Genomic DNA, 6,000 nt, shown 5'->3' with positions numbered 1-6,000 from the left:
AAAAAGACTACCTTGAATATAAAAAAGTAATATGTACTGAATGTTGAAAATTAATTAATCTATGATAACGTGAAAAAAACGTCAAATACTTGTAACAAGAGAGGGCGTTGGACACTTGGACGGGTCCAGACTGTTTCCCAGATAGCAGCATGATCGAGCATGACCCATGCACCATTTTTTCGCTAGTATTACGACAGCAGATGTGATGGGAGTATGGGACCGACGATAGCTCCCTATTCAATTCGTTCGTCCTGTGACTGAGCACCTAGCGTCGGACGGGTAGATCAACTTCCACCACAGCGTTACCGTGAAATGGAGTCCATATATATCATCACGTTTGTTATCGCACTCCTAACATTGATAAAAAAAACATTTTAGGAAACAAACTATTAATAGAGGTGGACATTCACTGCTACAGAATTGATTTGTAGAGCGTAAGCACTTTGGACAAAGACGGCGGCTCAATCAGAGGCCGCCTCTATAGTGTGGCCGACAATATTAACGCATATGAAGATGTATTTGTCGAGACAGCTCTATATGTAGCCGTCTCTATAAATGCATCTTCAGATGCGGCTGACCTGAAAATCATAACATTTTCAGGAGTGGCCTGATAACAAAAGCAGCCTCTGAAGATCATTTATAGAGACGGTTGTATATAGAGCCGCCCCTATAAAAGCTATGGGTATAAATTGCAAGCCCCCACATCTTCCTCCTCGAACAATTTACTGTAACCCGAGAAGGAAGGAAAGAGGGTCTTAGCTACCTCCCAAAAATTGCAAATCCAAGGGGCAAGGTTCTGATTTTGATTCGTTTGGTGGATCGATGAGGCTTTAGAAAGTAAGTAAATGCTATTCGAAGCCTCTTTGTGAAGTTTTAGTGGTAGATTGGTGTGTAATTTGGGTTTTGATTTTCTCTCTCTTTCATGATGGTTGAGGCATTTATGAAAGAAATTATATCAAATCTTTGAAGGTACTAGGGTAAATTTAGTAGGGGGAACAAGATTCTACCCTTATTTAGTGGTCATCTCTTGATTTCATTGGTCTATTTATTAGTTTTTAGGTGGTGACTGGTTTGGATCTAGATTAGAAGTAGGGTTTGGGATTAGATTTCTTATTGTCAACATTCATATTATTTTTTTACAAACTAGATTAAGTTTACATGAACAATAATGGGTTAAATATTAATTAGTGGTAATTATTTTATTTAAATTGTTTATAACAATTAAGAACGTAAAAAATATTTGTTTGGCGGTATGTTAGTTGGTTAATTAGGCTTCTCCTTTGCCGTTAACAATCAACTTAGCTTTAATAAGATGCTTGAAGCTCAACTTGCCCGAATTGTTGTTGCAATTCCCTCGTTTGAGAAAGGAAAGATCTCGGGACAACCCGAGTCTTCTATTGATAGTGTTAATGTGGTAACCACGAGGGAAGGTAACCCACTAAGATCTGCCGCACTGTAACCAGCAGGAGAGGTGTCTGTAAGCGAAAGCAAGGCCGATTAAGAGGAGCAATCATAAGAAAATGATGTCAAGTTCAAGGGAAAGACGACTCTGCACGAATATTATATGACACCAATATTTTGTCGTTCCCCATCAGAATCAGGAATCCATCCATGGATAAACAATTCAGAAGCAGGTTTGTGGAGGTAATTAAAAAGTTGTACATCAATGTTCCACTACAACTACTTGATGTTATGCAGGTTCCCACATACGCCAAGTATCTTTGGCCCACCACAAAAGTGATTAAGCTAACGGAAGAGTGTAGGGTAGCTGTACTCAATAAGCTTTTGACAAAGAAGAAAGATTACACAAACACTTTGACCATGCGCTTTGTGACCTTGGTGCGAGGGGTGAGTGTCATGACATATGTAGTATTTGACAAACTGAACTGTACAACCTTGTCTCCCACACCTATATTTTGCTTGTAGTGCAGCCAGCCGGATCGACCAAATGGTCAGCTACCCCGCGGAGGTCGCCGAAGACGTTCCCGTCAAGAAATGGAACTTCTTCATCCCCATGGTCTTTGTGGTGCTCGACATGGAGGTTGGCACAATTTCTATAGCTATTAATTAAGGTGCCAACTGTGCAGAATTGTGATGCGGCATTAGAAATTTAAAACTAATAAAGAGAGAGAAGAAAATGCTTTCTTATACAAGAAACTATGTCCAAGTGGAACTAAGTTAAAAAAATATGTGGTATGTAGATGGAATTGAAGGACGGAGAAGACACGTGCGTGATTGTATAACGTTTTATTTAAAGAAACTATCTATTAAGAATGTGGTTTCTATTTTTAGTGTTTACATGGCTTGTCATGGACTTTCTCAGAGTTTAGGTTTCATTGCTACAGAAAACTTATCGGAGGCGGGCGGAATCGATTAACAGAGGCGGGCATTGCAACCGCCAACAATCAAAGGCCTCCGTTAATGCAAATTAATGGAGATGGTTGCTTTGCCTGCCTCGGTTAATCTATTAACGGAGGCGGGCGTCTTAAGGTGTCCACCTTCGTTAATCCCATTAACCGAGGCAGGCGCCGTTAATGTTCTTTAGAAAACTCAAAAAACAAAAAACTTGCTACTTTGGAGAGGCGAACCCACAACCTAGTGCTCAACACTAACATGTCTCTACCACTAAACCGCACACTCATTCATGTCTATATATAATATGTTACCAGGTTCGTGCCCGTGCGTTGCTACAGGACAATTAAACTTTTATACTAAAAACACACGGATCGCACGGTAAGATAACAATACTGTGAAATTAAATACCGACATTAAAGTAATATTTAATCCCAAAAAAAGCAGAGTTCATGAAATTAACACAGTTACGGAGAACGCGGTGTCATAGGTTAACAAACTCTACTGTATAGACCTTTCCGTGATGCGCTAAGATAATGCTTTATATCGGCAGGAAGAAATCTCCGATATCAACTTAGTAATTTTGATCAGGATTAAAATTACATACAAATCTCACCACAGTAAACAAACTATTATCACTTAGAGACAGAAGAGCTGTGCTTTACCATCCAACTCTTGGCAAGCTGTATGTCCAGATCAAAAAGAGCTGTGCTTTATCACCTTCTTCACGATCATGTTGCCTGAACCCATCGCAGGGACGCAGACTTATATCGAAAACTCTTCAGCCTAGCAGGCCCTGCTTTTCATTACAACCTACATGACACCAATAGACAATTAGATCAATTCAAGCATAGTGCACAAATTTTGTGTCATAGTGAATAGATCAAGCATTTCCATTGAAAGACAACATGATAGATGATATTGCGGTTGGATTTAGGCCCATGTTTGCCTAATCTGAAAATTCCAAAGCATGCACAACCTATAGTCTCATATTGCTAATTTAAGGAGAGGTTGTCTTGCTTAAATATGGGAGTCTCCTCTCTATGCAAAATAGGTGAAAATGAGAGAGAAGGAGACTGTTGCTACACGCACGCGCAGCTCGCGCGCATTTTTCGCGTGAAAAATCGCGTGACTTGTGACGAGCGCGACGCGTACGTGTACGTGTACATCAGGCTATTATTTGTGCAGTTTCTATTTTTTATGCTGAGCGTAATGGCGCTTCAATGTGATTGAAACTGCCGTTTTAAACAGTAATAAGGTGTGTCAGTTTCTGCTATTTGATTGCAGCATTTTCTGTCAATAAATTGGGCAGTTTTTACTGCTTGTTGAAGGGAATTGATGCACTATGAAGGCCTATAAAACCAGGAGACGTCCTGGTTGAAGGGTACAGATTCACACGCTCACCTTCCCACTTGCTGTGCTGAGCTTCTCGCTGCCGCGCCTCGTCGACCTTTGAGTTCGGCGTGCACCGGACTTGAAGAGAGCGGGATCTCCGAAACCACTGCCGCGAGACTCCTGCACGGGGCGGCAATCAGGTTTTTGGGCAGCGTCTACACCCGACCGCTTGGTGATCTGCAACATCTACGTTCGACTACGTTCTGCGCGGGATCATTGAGTAATTTCCTTGCGCAATCCTGTTGTAGTCAGTATGTTGCCTGTTTACTTGTGTTATATGCTTGCATCATTTTTTATCTATGAGTTTTTTCTCCAAACAAAATCCGGAATGTATATTAGGCACATATTTCCAACAATTGCATCTGTGTATGGCAGGGCTCAAACACCCTAATGTCCACAATCAATCCATGTAATGAATTCCCAATAACCCTGCATGACTATTTGATGCTACTAAAATCGAACTCACCCACCTAATGAACAATTGCAGATAAATATTGATGCCTGCAGATACTGAAAGCAGAGCATTGAAAATACAAACCATTTAAAAAGCAGGAAAACAGAAATATTTTTTAAGCGTATGTACTTCAGTTATCGAGGCCAATAACAATAAGACACTCCATGAAATAAATTGATGTACAACTTATGCAACCAGATAATTCACCTCCATATAGTGTAACAATAGACATGTCACTTGAACACAAATCATATAGCAGTTCTGTTCAAAGAATGCAGTGCAAAAATAAAGAGGCAAACCAATTAGATACAAAAGCACAGTATTACATCCAGGCTGTGATATCCCTGCAGCACAGGACGAAATTAACAAAAAAAACATAAAAAGAAAACGGCACCATGAGATCAGTGGGAGGATTCATTTGTAAGAACAGATGGATACAAAAATTGTATTGCCATGTTTTTCGCAAAACGAAATCATTTTCCCTGTGGAACCCCCACAAATTAAACTGAAAAATTATAAGATATCAAAGAAAAGACATATACCAAGAAATGATGTCAGGACTCAGAAGTCAAAGATCAATATTTGGTTTAGGTAAAGGATATGTCAAAGCTTGTATGTGTTAAATAAAAATAATCCTACGTTCCAGAAATCCCAAATTGACATGGCAACACAGAGAATCATAAACCCTTTCAAAAACACACCCAAAAAATCATCTAGTGTTTATCTATGCCAGTTTGATAGAGAACAGAGCATGGAGCATGCTAAAGAAAATATCTAAATGAAAACTAAGTTTCACCATGCATAGTTAGTACATGTCCTGCCAGCTTAAAGAATGATTGCATGAGATTCCTGTATGGGCACCATCCACAATTTGGTTTTGCAGACATCTGGCACATGCTAACACTTTAGAATAAACGGGAACATCACTAAAATAGCTACTGAACACAGGTTCCAATTGGATGTACCTTTTCATTGCATGCCTGAAGGGCTAGTTTATCTATAAGGTACGTCCGTGGTGACTTAAAAATCCCCATACATAGAAACTGAACTTTTCCACCTTCAATTTTCTTGACTTCTCATATTTCTCTTTATCACTTTGCCCCTTCAGTGCGCTGCTTGCTGCCAGGAAAACATACTTGAAATCCTTTTGGGTAATTGGATCATTCCAAAAGGCCAAGCATGTAACAGTATTATCATACCTCCTTCCAGCTGCAGCCCACCTGTACAATGAAACACTGCTTACGTACAAGGAACCTATCTGCATACATAATTTATGAATGAAGGATCCAGGAAAATGAAACCTTTGTTCATGTATCAGGAACTCAGGGACCGAAGCTCCTTTTCTGATATTTATTGTGATATCGCTTGGTTGAATGTGTCGCTTCAGTTTTCCCATCTACAACGTATGTAACAAAGAGCCTAAAAAAGATGGCACTCACTTGAAACATAAAGAAAAAACATGTGTATCTACATGATATTAAATATGCACGTTTCCCTGCTGTCCACATGCCCTGAACAATCCAGGCGGTTCTACTCTGAAATTTCTGGCCTGAAAAAACAATTTAGTCAAGTAGAAATGTTTGGCAAACTTCCTGAAATAGTGGAGCACAGATGCCAACAGCAGGTCATATGCAAATATGATAAGTGGCTCATACGAACAGTTATTTATTATGAGAATTTTCAATATTTAACCCTGAATTCGCAAGTCTCTCAGTATTTGACAATTCACAAGTCTTTCAATATTTAACCCTGCGCACGCGAATTTTTTCAATTCGAGGGATTATGAAGGATTTGTCTCA

General features: G+C 39.6%; 1 long non-coding RNA gene across 4 annotated transcripts; it reads left to right on the top strand.

The window, feature by feature from the left end:
• The first annotated feature begins 601 nt into the window (after nt 1-601).
• Nucleotides 602-5,485, top strand: LOC136497211 (uncharacterized). Of its 4 annotated transcripts, XR_010769252.1 has the most exons (5): nt 602-837; nt 1,467-2,041; nt 3,640-3,967; nt 5,150-5,205; nt 5,310-5,485. It is a non-coding gene; the product is annotated as an uncharacterized lncRNA (long non-coding RNA). The 4 variants fall into 4 exon arrangements; XR_010769251.1 differs by lacking the exons at nt 3,640-3,967; nt 5,150-5,205; nt 5,310-5,485 and having other exon boundaries at nt 1,467-1,848; nt 1,932-2,260; XR_010769254.1 differs by lacking the exons at nt 3,640-3,967; nt 5,150-5,205; nt 5,310-5,485 and having other exon boundaries at nt 1,467-1,848; nt 1,927-2,260.
• The last annotated feature ends 515 nt before the right edge of the window (nt 5,486-6,000 follow it).

This window comes from Miscanthus floridulus, chromosome 1, assembly GCF_019320115.1.
Source record: "Miscanthus floridulus cultivar M001 chromosome 1, ASM1932011v1, whole genome shotgun sequence".
Classification (NCBI taxonomy): domain Eukaryota; kingdom Viridiplantae; phylum Streptophyta; class Magnoliopsida; order Poales; family Poaceae; genus Miscanthus; species Miscanthus floridulus.
Note: the sequence above shows the minus strand (reverse complement) of the source record. Positions and strands in the feature narration are given on the sequence as shown.